Here is a 10,934-nt window from a genome sequence, read left to right on the forward strand (position 1 = left end):
CCTGAAACACTTTTCAGCCAATATTGCAATATCCTGTGTTTTAATCAAAACACTGAAGAAAGCAGACTCCTTTGAAACTATCGTAGGCCCAAGGTTTTCTAATGTAAGAAGAGCTCTGCTTCATCTACATGTTAGAGCAAAGCAAATCGTTGAAAAAGGATCTTTGATTTTGCTGAGGGGGTCCTCTGAAAACCAAAGTAAATCCCAAGAGATTTAGTTCTTCCATGCAGACAAAAATGATGCGTTTATCTCGACTGGCCATGAAACAGTAGATCTACCACTGAAATCACATGGGTGAGGGTACAGCCTAAAGCAAAATTAGTGATCAGTCCTAACTTCCAGCCCAGGGCCAAGCTTTTTCTTACCTTCTCTTTCCCATAAGCAAGCAACAAAGTCAGAAAATTTAGTAAAATGTTTGTCACCACCATAAAATCTGGAAGCCTTTCCCTTATTTTGCAATATGGTCAGGCTTCTTGCAGGGATGGTGAAATTAAGTTTTAGCACAGGAAGTGTAGACAGGCCTAGAGTTAGACATTCAGATGCAAACAGTGAAATACTACTAACAAGACTACAGTAAGTATTGTTATAGGGGATTCCAAGATCTTCAGCCCTTGAACAGTTCTCTCCTGCACCTCTTCCCAAAATTCCTATGGAAAATCAATGGTAGCTGTAAATAGTGTATTCTAAAAAAGAAAAAAGCTGTCAATTCGCAGAGCCTCTGGGAACTGCAAGCAGATGGTTAGTGGTTCCTGCAAAAAAAAAAAACCCACCCCTTAATTTGATTGCTTAAGTCCTTCTTGGAAAACACTTGCCTAAGCAACTATTATTTTGTTAACTTATGATAGCCTTGGGAGAAGGCATTGTAATTAAGAAGTCGCTGGTGTCTCTTCAAATCAGAAGGCTGCAAAAATCTCTGCAGTGAAGCTTTTAAAAATTAACCTGGTAACTCAAAGTTCATGATGAAGCTGTGCAATTTATTTTAACAAACTGGATTTGGTCCAACGTTTTTCTAAACTACTTAGACACAGTAATTTGTGATTTCAGGGCAGGGAAGGAGATTTGTTGCACCGGAATATTGATGGTCTGAAACTAAGTAATTAATGAGAAATAACTGTGTGTTATGAGCCTGGTGGCAGTGATACGGAATGTTACAGAGTGTGAGGGACAGAACTTGTTCAGACTTGATTATGGGAATACCTCTGTGTGTGTGTTTGTGTGTATAATTGATAGTATACTTAAAAGAGCTGCTTTCTCATCTTGGTTTGTTTGCCTCCCTATCTAAATATGTGGTTTATAAGTTCGCTTGTCATAGGTGTCATGAAACAGGACATGAAAATGATTATTCTGTGAAATATATGGAAATAATTACATGTCTGGCTTCTGACACTTTGTGTCTTTCTTCTCTGTGCAGGTAATGGGAGGAGGAGAGCTACCTGGGCTTTTGATAAATGAAATTGGTGGCATACATGGGATATACTGCACAGCCACATGGCATTCCTAAAAAAAACATTTCTACCTCATCACCCTGAAGGAATTTCTTGAAAACACAAGGCGTACAAGTAAAAAGGTCCGAGCGATCTATTTGTGATGTCAGAAAATCAGCCATTGACCAAGGGCTCCTTCACAGTCTGCCAAACTTGAAAGGGATTGAGAATGCAGGAGCAGAGAGGGATCACCTGGATCTGAAGCTTATAGCTAGCTTTGGTGTGAAGATGGCTAATGCTCGACATGCTGTTTCTAGCAGCACAGATGATACTGGGATGGCTTTGCTGCTGGCATCTGCTAGAAGACTAGTGGAAGGTAACATCCCAATTCTTTTGCAGCTTCTAAAAATCACACAAGCTTTACCTACCATTAACTTGACTCATAGAGTTACCTGTAGTGCACATAATTTCACATAAAATGTGAAAATCTAAATTTGTTGGGTTGGGAAATAGAATAATCTGTATTCTAATATATTTTATATATCATAAATATATCTAAATTATTACATTTTACACAAACATAAATGACATATATTTCAATCAGGTATAAATAAAAGCATATTAATTTATTTTTCACAGGCCACCAGCCTGGGCTAAAAATACTTAAGGAGGATCTAATCACGTTCAGTTCAAATACAACTTTTTGCTTTATGGACAGGGCTTGGTCTTAGAAGCTTAGAGCTTAGTTCTTAGTTTTTAGAATAAATGTGGCTGTAGACTTAATTTAAGGGTTTCAGATGAACAACACACTGAGGTGTGCTTCCTACATATGAAAACTTTAAATTTCATTACTTTCTTTGACAGCCCATTTTCAGTGACTATGACATTTGGCTGGCATAACACATGCTTATTGATGTGATAGCACTACAGTGATATTGACCAAAAGTGGGGGTTGCCAAAGATCAGACGATCGCTGGAGTCACAAGCTGGCAGAAGAAATTAGAACATGGGAACCAACAATGGAGCAGAGTAAAGGTATATGCTGAAAGCTGGGCTTGACAGAGACATGAGCATATTCTCAGGGACTGAAACGGATTGCTGCAGAATTGGGGAATTTAAGGATCATTAGAAAGCAACAGGGCAGCCTGCTCCAGTTTCTGCTAGTAGCATCCTTTTTAGTTTCTTCCACAATTTTTTCTTGCCATTTCCCCAAACAGACCTACCCTTGGCTTGGTTAGAATGCCTCCTGCTTGAGGAAAAGATCCTCCAGATTTATCCTATTAAATTTACCTGCCTTTGACTTGCCAGCAAAAGAAATCACAGGATTCATAGAAACTCAAAGGAGACTTGTCTCCCCCTAAATCTGTTTCTACCTCACACGGAGGAGAAAGATTTAAAGGGAGATTAATTTCTTGTCCCCATCTACATAAACTATCCCTGGTGTCATTTCTGATTGTTCTGCCCTGGCATGACTGAGTTTTATCCCAAGGCATTTTTTAATACTTTCACAATATTCTGCTTATGTTTTAGAAGAGCTGGCAATATCAGAAGACTGAAACATCAGAAGCCTGTCGCCTTGCTAGCAGACTATAAGTGCTGTCTCTGTGCATATATGTATATTTTCTGTGTTGTAGAAATATCCCAAATTTTGCAGGTTTAACAGATAATTATGGAAATCACTGAGTAGTGATTTTTAAAGTAGTCACATGTTTCTTTCCAAGGAGAGTCACAGAGGTGAACAGGAAACCTGTTCTTATTCTAAATAACAAAACCAACATCTGGTGTTATTCTCCGTGTGACATTTCCAAACTCTGCAGTGTTACTGGCAATAATTAATTGTTGATGTGGAACAGGGCAATAGTTTTATAAGTCTAAAGCAGTAAAAGGATTTTTAGGGGAGATTACATCAAAAGGCTTTTTGTAGTATGGTGAGAATAGATGGGAATGTCACATACATGTGACAGGGAAATATGATATATTAGGGAGTCACCTAGGATGTTACAAACACCATTGCTATTTAAAATTGTGTGTTTGTAACCGTTAAATTGTGCTATAGTAGCACAACAAGCCCAGACCTTTTTTGCCTTGTTTCTCTGTGTTGAACCCCATTCAATTCTCATATTGGAGTGTTTTTCTTGCAGGCTGTCATGTTGCAATTTCCTCAGGTATGGAGTACTGCAAAGCCAATTTTCTGGGTGTTGAAGTTACTGGAGCTACTCTGGGGATCATTGACACGGGCAGCACTGGGTGTAAGATTGCTCTGAGAGGCAAAGTGATTGAAATTAACATTTTGTACCACTACAGGACATGGAGGTAAAAATATGTCTTGTCCCTAATTATAGCAGAAACTCACTTTTAGATAGTCAGTATTTCCTTTTCAAGAAATTGTGTCAGGAATATAGCAAGAAATGAGGGAATAGTGCCAAGATTAAAATAAAAAAATAAAACCATACCAAAAAAACGGTTGCCTCAAATCTGTTGTCCTGGTTTCAGCTGGGATAGAGTTAAATTTCTTCGTAGCAGCTAGTATGGGGCTATGTTTTGGATTTTTGCTGGAAACTGGGGATAATGTGGAGATGTTTTAGTTGTTGCTAAGTAGTGCTTACACTGGTCAAGGACTTTTTCAGCTCCCCGTGTTCTGCCGGGCGCACAAGAAGCTGAGAGGGGACACAGCTGGGACAGCTGACCCCAACTGGCCAAAGGGATATTCCATACCATGAGACTCATGCTCGGCATATAAAGCTGGGGGAAGAAGGGTTGGGGGGGGACTCGTTTGGAGTGATGGTGTTTGTCTTCCCAAGTAACTGTTACGCGTAACGGAGCCCTGCTTTCCTGGAGATGGCTGAACACCTGCCTGCCCATGGGAAGTAGTGAGTGAATTCCTTGATTTGATTTGCTTCTGCACGCAGCTTTTGCTTTAGCTATTAAACTGTCTTTATCTCAAACCATGATTTACCTCACTTCCAGTCTTCTGATTCTCTCCCCCGTCCCACCAGTGGGGAGTGAGCAAGTGGCTGCGTGGTGCCTGGTTGCTGACTGGGGCTAAACCATGAGAGAGTCTTGTAAGGAATTACTTGGTGATTAAACACTTGGAAACTTAATTTAGGTTTTATATTAGAAATTCCAAGGTTTCCTGGAGATGTGAGCAGAAAAAGAAAAATCAAGCTTATACTTTTTTTATTCCTATCATATCTTTCTATAGTGACACATAACTCTACCTTCTTTGTATATTTTTCCCCATATTTTGAAGCTCAGGAGTGATATTGTTGACACTCTGAATGACTGGAGGACTAGGAAACATATACTTGGCACAATATGAAAACTGATTAACCTGAGAGCTACTCTTGCGAAAACCTTGTTTCTCTTTAAACTAGTAGGAATTTTGCCAAATATTTAGTTGGATTTCACCCTTTATTTGTAGCCCATCCGAACCTGTGTATGTGGGAATCTGATCCTTGTTAGACATTCAGCACAGGGGCTCTTCAGTGTAGAGGTGAGCAAGCTCCTTGTGTACAAGTCAAGGCCGTTGCAACCAGGCAAGGTGCAGGCAATAAGCAGAACAAATGTTTACTGCTATAAACCATGATCTACCCTGAGACAACTTTACTCCTCCCTGACTGAAGGGAGAAGCTGCAGTGTTAGTACTTATGGCTTTCAGTGATTTTCTCCATATGCAGACTGCAGCAGGAGGGTTACTGCTCTAGCTAGCTCTAACCAAATCGCAAGGGTGGATGAGGCCAGAAATTTCTAGCCTTGCTTGGCATTCCTGTTACTTCAGAAATTATAAAAACAGCCGAGCAAGCTCACATTAAAAAAAGTACTAGTGAACACCCTCCTTAAAATCTTCCAGGATTTCTTCATAAACCACAAAAAAGAAAAAATAAGGCACAAATCCATTTTTTTTTTCCCTGCAGAACATCACTAACTCCATCTGTTTAATATTTTTCAGTCTTTAAAGTAACATTTATGTGAGAGTGCTGTGATGCATAATCAATGCACAGTGCAACAGAAATGAAAAACCTGATTATTTTGAAGTACATTTACGCTTCAAGCTTATGTGCTGAAGAAAGATGCACTCTGCATGCTGCAAAATTGGCTGTAGTTCCAGTCTGTTCTTTACCCACTTAATCTCTGGTTGTTGACCTGGACACTGAAGAAAATAATGAAATGCACGTCTTGGGAGAATCATGGTCCAAAGTTATACTGAAGTTATTTTCTTAGTGTGACTTTTTAAATTTATTTCTAGATTAGGGAGGAGATAATTCAAAGCCATTCTCTTGCAATCAGGAGCAGAAGATTGTACATGCAATCTCTTATCATTGCTTCTTTAGTTCCCAAAGTTCAGGCAGCTAAATTTACAAAGAACAGGAGAACTGGCAAATATTCTTTTTTATTGTGAAAAGTTCTAACTAAAAATCTCACTCTACTTTGGTAACTTTTTAAGTTGAACACTTTGTTTTGTGAAAGTCCTGGGGCATCCAGGAGCCTGCCAAAGAGCTGCCTTGCTGATTCCACTCATCAGGATGTCAACAGGATGAGAACCACCAGCACGCTCAGACTTCACATGGATGAGTTCTGGTGAATACCACCGCTCTGGTTTGAGCAGCTGCTGAATCCTGTGGGCTGCACTGTCCCCAAAGGGGATCCTGGAGAGTGGACCATGTGCTGCCATCTGTTCCAGTGCTTAGCTTTAGTCCACTTGCAGACTTTAAAAGAAACCCCCAGACCCTGCACTGCAGTGGCTGAGGCAGGCATGCAACCCATGCCCTGCTGTAGGGCTTGAAGCCTTCCAGAAGGACCTAAACAACCAGCTGAGACTAAATTCATGTTTATTTGCCACCCGTTTGCTACATGAATGTGATGATCAGATCCTTTAATTTGTATACCGGTGACATCATTGAAGGAAATACTTTTGTTACTGATGCCCTGTTTTTTCCCCACCAGGAAAGAGCAAGAGGAGCAAGCTGTTGGTACCACTTAACTACGAAAAGATAGACAACTTGCTCCAGCAGGCAGATTTTGTGATGATGGTGGTGAGCCTGACACCTCATACCCACAAGGTGATTGGGAAAAGAGATGGAGCTGAAACCCACAGCTACTCTCATGAACATCAGCCGAGGCACCGTCCTGAAACGCTGACTGGCCTGATGAGGAACTATGAGCCAGCTCCTGTTGTGTTGTTGCATGCAGCACCATGCTGCATCCACCACGCAGCTGGTACGCACGCTGAGGACAGATCAGGCATGGCAAAAATTCCTCTCTGTCCATTTCTGCTCTCTTTTCGCCCTCAGATCATTACTTGCAGAGGGCACCCGGAGATGGTGCAGTAGTTGACCCGAAGGCCTGTTGACAGCTCTGCAGACTGGTATTATCGGGGCCGCAGCTTTGGATGTCACCTGCCCAGAACCACTGCCCAGGTTGCCATCTCTGCTTATTTCTCAGAAACCATGCGTGAGCCCTGCCGGAGGCAGGAGGCGTCCTTGCAGCAGGCAGAGATCTGGCAGGGGCAGCCCCACCAGTCCCTAGGGTGGAGGTTTGCGTAACAGTGCCATGAATACTAATGGGATGCAGCCCAGGTGCTGGGTCTGATAACAGGCCAAAGGGAAGTGGGCGCCAGGGAACAGCAGGGGGGGGCTTGTGTGCTATGGGGAGCATTAAACCCTCTCCATAGAACCACCATATGAAGCTGCTGCAGTGCTTCACTTACAAATTCCTTTATCTGAATGTGCAACTTGCCTGTGAATGGGTGGAACCTGCTTGAGTCTTCCCTTCTTAGACCTGCTGCATTGCCCCGAGGTTTCCCTCCCTACAGGCTTTTTTCGCCTAATACAAGGCTGAAGTACTGCAGATCTCTTGGGCCCAGAGGCTGCTAAACTTCTGTAAAATAACACCTCTAGCAGAATGGCGCTTCATGGGGTTAACTGTGCCGGCCGCATTTTGGCTTCGGGGGAGTTTGGTCTTGTTATGTCTGTGTGCCAGGACATCGCTGTCCATTATCTCTGAGTCACGTAACTACAGCTCAGACCATTTTGTAGGGTTAATGGGTCAGGAGGGCTTAACCCTCTCTTCTGACAGTTCAAATTGCTGCCTAATGGCAAAAGTCTGTTTCTGCACAAAATAGCAGAGTATAAACTCTTGACATGCCCTTTTAATATCCAGAATTACTAGAACACAGTGATTAGGTTCTGTGGATGTAAGTGGGACTTGTAAAGTTATATTAGATTAACTTTGTATTTAAATACAGTGCAAAAGCCAATGCAGGACTCTGCTTTATTTGGACAAACAACAGTACGTAACTTAACTATCTCCTTTTTCCTTTCTTCCAGAGATCATACGTTTTTAAAATTAAAGAACGTCACTATAAAGCCTCACCTCGGCACTAAAACAGACAAGGCCACTTACGTGGTAACAAAGGAGGCAGTTGAAAACATATTAGCAGCTCTTACTGGTCTCCCCATACCCAGTGAAGTGCTCCATAGCTGATGTGCAGAAGGATATCCCAGCTCTCTCATTATTCTTTTCTTTCCGCCCATCAGCCTAAAGGTTTTTCTTTGTATGTTTTCCCCATTAAGAGAAACGTATTCCAGGTGGGCATCAAAAGCTCTGGCTGGGACTCACGTGTCAATAAAAAACAGCTTTTGCATGTTAATTTCCTTGCAAATTGGAGGACTACATTACTTTTCACTTCCAACCATAGATAGATGCATGAAGGCTTTAAGTAGCTCTGAGAAAAACAACTTCTCATTGCCAGTGCATTTACAGTTCTTGCTAGGCTCCCTAGTCCTAAAGAAAATTACAATTTAAATTATATAATTCTCTTTGTTCCCACTCTATTAGCTATCAAAACCAACAAAGTAAGCGACCTGGCTAGGAATATTATTAATTTTCCATATGGAAGTCTCCATTTAAACTAGCTCCTGAGACATAAAATACTGAGGCAAAAGTCAGTTTTCAGACACGTACTCAGAATCCCTAATTCAAAGCAGACTGGATTTTAGAAGACAATTTAAAGTACTAGCACTAGGGAAAATGAGTCTTCAAGATGAACTTGCTACGATGTTCATAATGCCAAATTTATGCACAGTCTACCTCCAGATTTTCAACTTCGTGCAAATAGTTGGAAGAACACTTGGAGGTCTCTAAGCCTCCAGCACCATTCTGTAAACTAGTGGGAACATGAAAATCTATAAAAACACACACAGAATTAAAATCCACATCTATACATTTTCCTTTGTATCACTGCTTCTGGATGTTTGCAAGAATAATTATATTTGAAACAAGGTATAACAGGGATCTTCACTACTGTAAAGAGAAAAAATATTTTGACAAATTGGGTTTTTTTACTGTAAATATTATAGAAAAAATCAAAATCCCATGACTTTCCTCCACTAGAAACAGCACCTATATTACAAATAATTATTCAAATTCCACAGGAAAATTATCTCTTTAAATAGAAGAATGCTATTCCACCTCACTAAAGCTTTGTAGGAAGTGGTTTGCTGTCCTCTCAGTTGTCTTTATGTACTCTCTGTTGTCTTAATACAAGTCGAAAAGACAAATAAACCAATACACAACTCAAAGTGGCAGTGCAATGCATCTTATTATATAGTATGACTTCATTAATAGTATGATTATTTAATCTATCAATAAAATTTATAGGAAAGTTGCCATTTAGTGCAGCTAGGGTTTTGCCAGTAGTCTCAGGCATCTTTACAGAGCCATTTCCACTTCTTTTTTCTTGCAGAAGGTTGTGTTGTCACTGGAGCTTCCCACAAGACACTTCCTTCTCCCAGTTTAACATATGATGGTGCTACCAACTCTTGCAGCTCAGGCAAACAAGACACTGCAGCTTTTCAGGAGCAGCAAGTTGGCTGGCAAGAATTTCAAAACTGTCCCGGGTACCTCCCTGTTCGCTGAGGTACAGGCGCCCTGTATGCCTTTCATGACATGACCTTGACCTGTATGACCTTGACAAAAATCAGTTTATTCTTCCAAAATAAAAGGCTAAGCAGTAACTTACAGAGCTGAAAGCAAAGGTACAAGAAGCACAAATAGCAGAGAAAAAACCCACCTTTTATTCAATCAATATCCTAAAACTGGAAAAAACACACAAGGCTTTGCTCATGCAAACTTTTCTCCAGACGTGAGGCAGCAAACATAAAATCAGATACAGTACTTCATTTCACTTCTACATAAAACAAAAGAAGGAGCTTGGCATTTGCTTGGAGTTTTACTTCTACTTTTGCAGCTATTTCAAGAATCTGGGCTGATTAGTTACAGAAGTGCTCCCTGCTGGTGGGGTGCCTTAGGCGGGAAGCACTAGACAACAGGATACCTGTCAGTCATTGGAGTGATGGGTTGACTCACACCCAATGCCTAACGACTTGGCATTCCACTGACTGGACATCATCACTTGAAGGACAGCTTCCCAAAATGTCTTCAGGAAGCAACTACCTCTCTTCTCAAATTACATTGCAAAAAATGGCCTTCTGTTTCCTGCCTTTCCTTAATCTGTAAATATTTATTGAATACTATCAAATTAACTGACATAGAGTCAAGGAAACCTTCCTGTGCTTACTAGATGCCGTTTCACATCTCTACTATTCTACTTAGATTGTTCTTGGAAAACACAACACATCCAATCTTACAGTTACTAAAAATGGATCAAAAAATGCAGTGGCCACATGAACAAAGAGATGATCCGTTACAGTTCACTCTGTTGACTGAGATTTGTTTGAAACCTTTTGATGGGCAAACAGTCTGTGATCTGGCATAAAGTCCCGCTACAGTAGTCTAGTGGGAAAGCCGGCCTTACCTATGGCAAGGAGACGAGGTAGCGATAGCATTTCATGATGGTTTAGAGTCAGTGACAACAAATGGCATCGCTTGAGTTGGCCTTGCCTGGAACAACAAACTCGTGAATATAGATTTCCTGCCTCTGCCTTTTTTTTCCTATGAATCCTGGTCACATATAACACATAATGTAGACATGGGAAATGTACGTCCTTATCCAGTTTCACGCTTAAGCTGGTCTATACATCCCAGCTGGGAAATCTATTGCATTACACAAAAGTGTTTTAGGCTAGCGCAATACTTCAGAAGTTTAATCCTACGAAACAATTATTATGCAGGCACCCTATTAACACTGCAGGCATCAGCTGGCCCTGCAGTATTACAGGAACACCAATGGCAATATTTAATAAGGGGATGAAGTTCACAGAGTGTGCACTACTTCTCTCCCCATACTCACAGACATTTTTCATTTCAGAGAACTTTGTCACAAAGCCGGTATAATAGAACCCTTCCTGTAATGGAAAACTAACAGCACATTGCAACACTATGTAATTTAGCTTAACAGACTACATGGAGGTGTTTAAGGTACTCTACAAATTAAATCTATTTAGAACATGATAGTGCACTGGTGCAATGCTCTCATCTTGTTGTACATTAATCAGACTCAGCTTATGGTAATTGTTATTTGGTTGCTGCCCACACTCTACTTTCCGTGAC

General features: G+C 40.9%; 1 pseudogene; it reads left to right on the forward strand.

Moving 5' to 3' along the window:
• The first annotated feature begins 30 nt into the window (after positions 1-30).
• Positions 31-8,991, forward strand: LOC104046019 (probable 2-ketogluconate reductase; annotated as a pseudogene).
• Positions 8,992-10,934: the final 1,943 nt, after the last annotated feature.

This window comes from Phalacrocorax carbo, chromosome 2, assembly GCF_963921805.1.
Source record: "Phalacrocorax carbo chromosome 2, bPhaCar2.1, whole genome shotgun sequence".
In the NCBI taxonomy this organism is placed as follows: domain Eukaryota; kingdom Metazoa; phylum Chordata; class Aves; order Suliformes; family Phalacrocoracidae; genus Phalacrocorax; species Phalacrocorax carbo.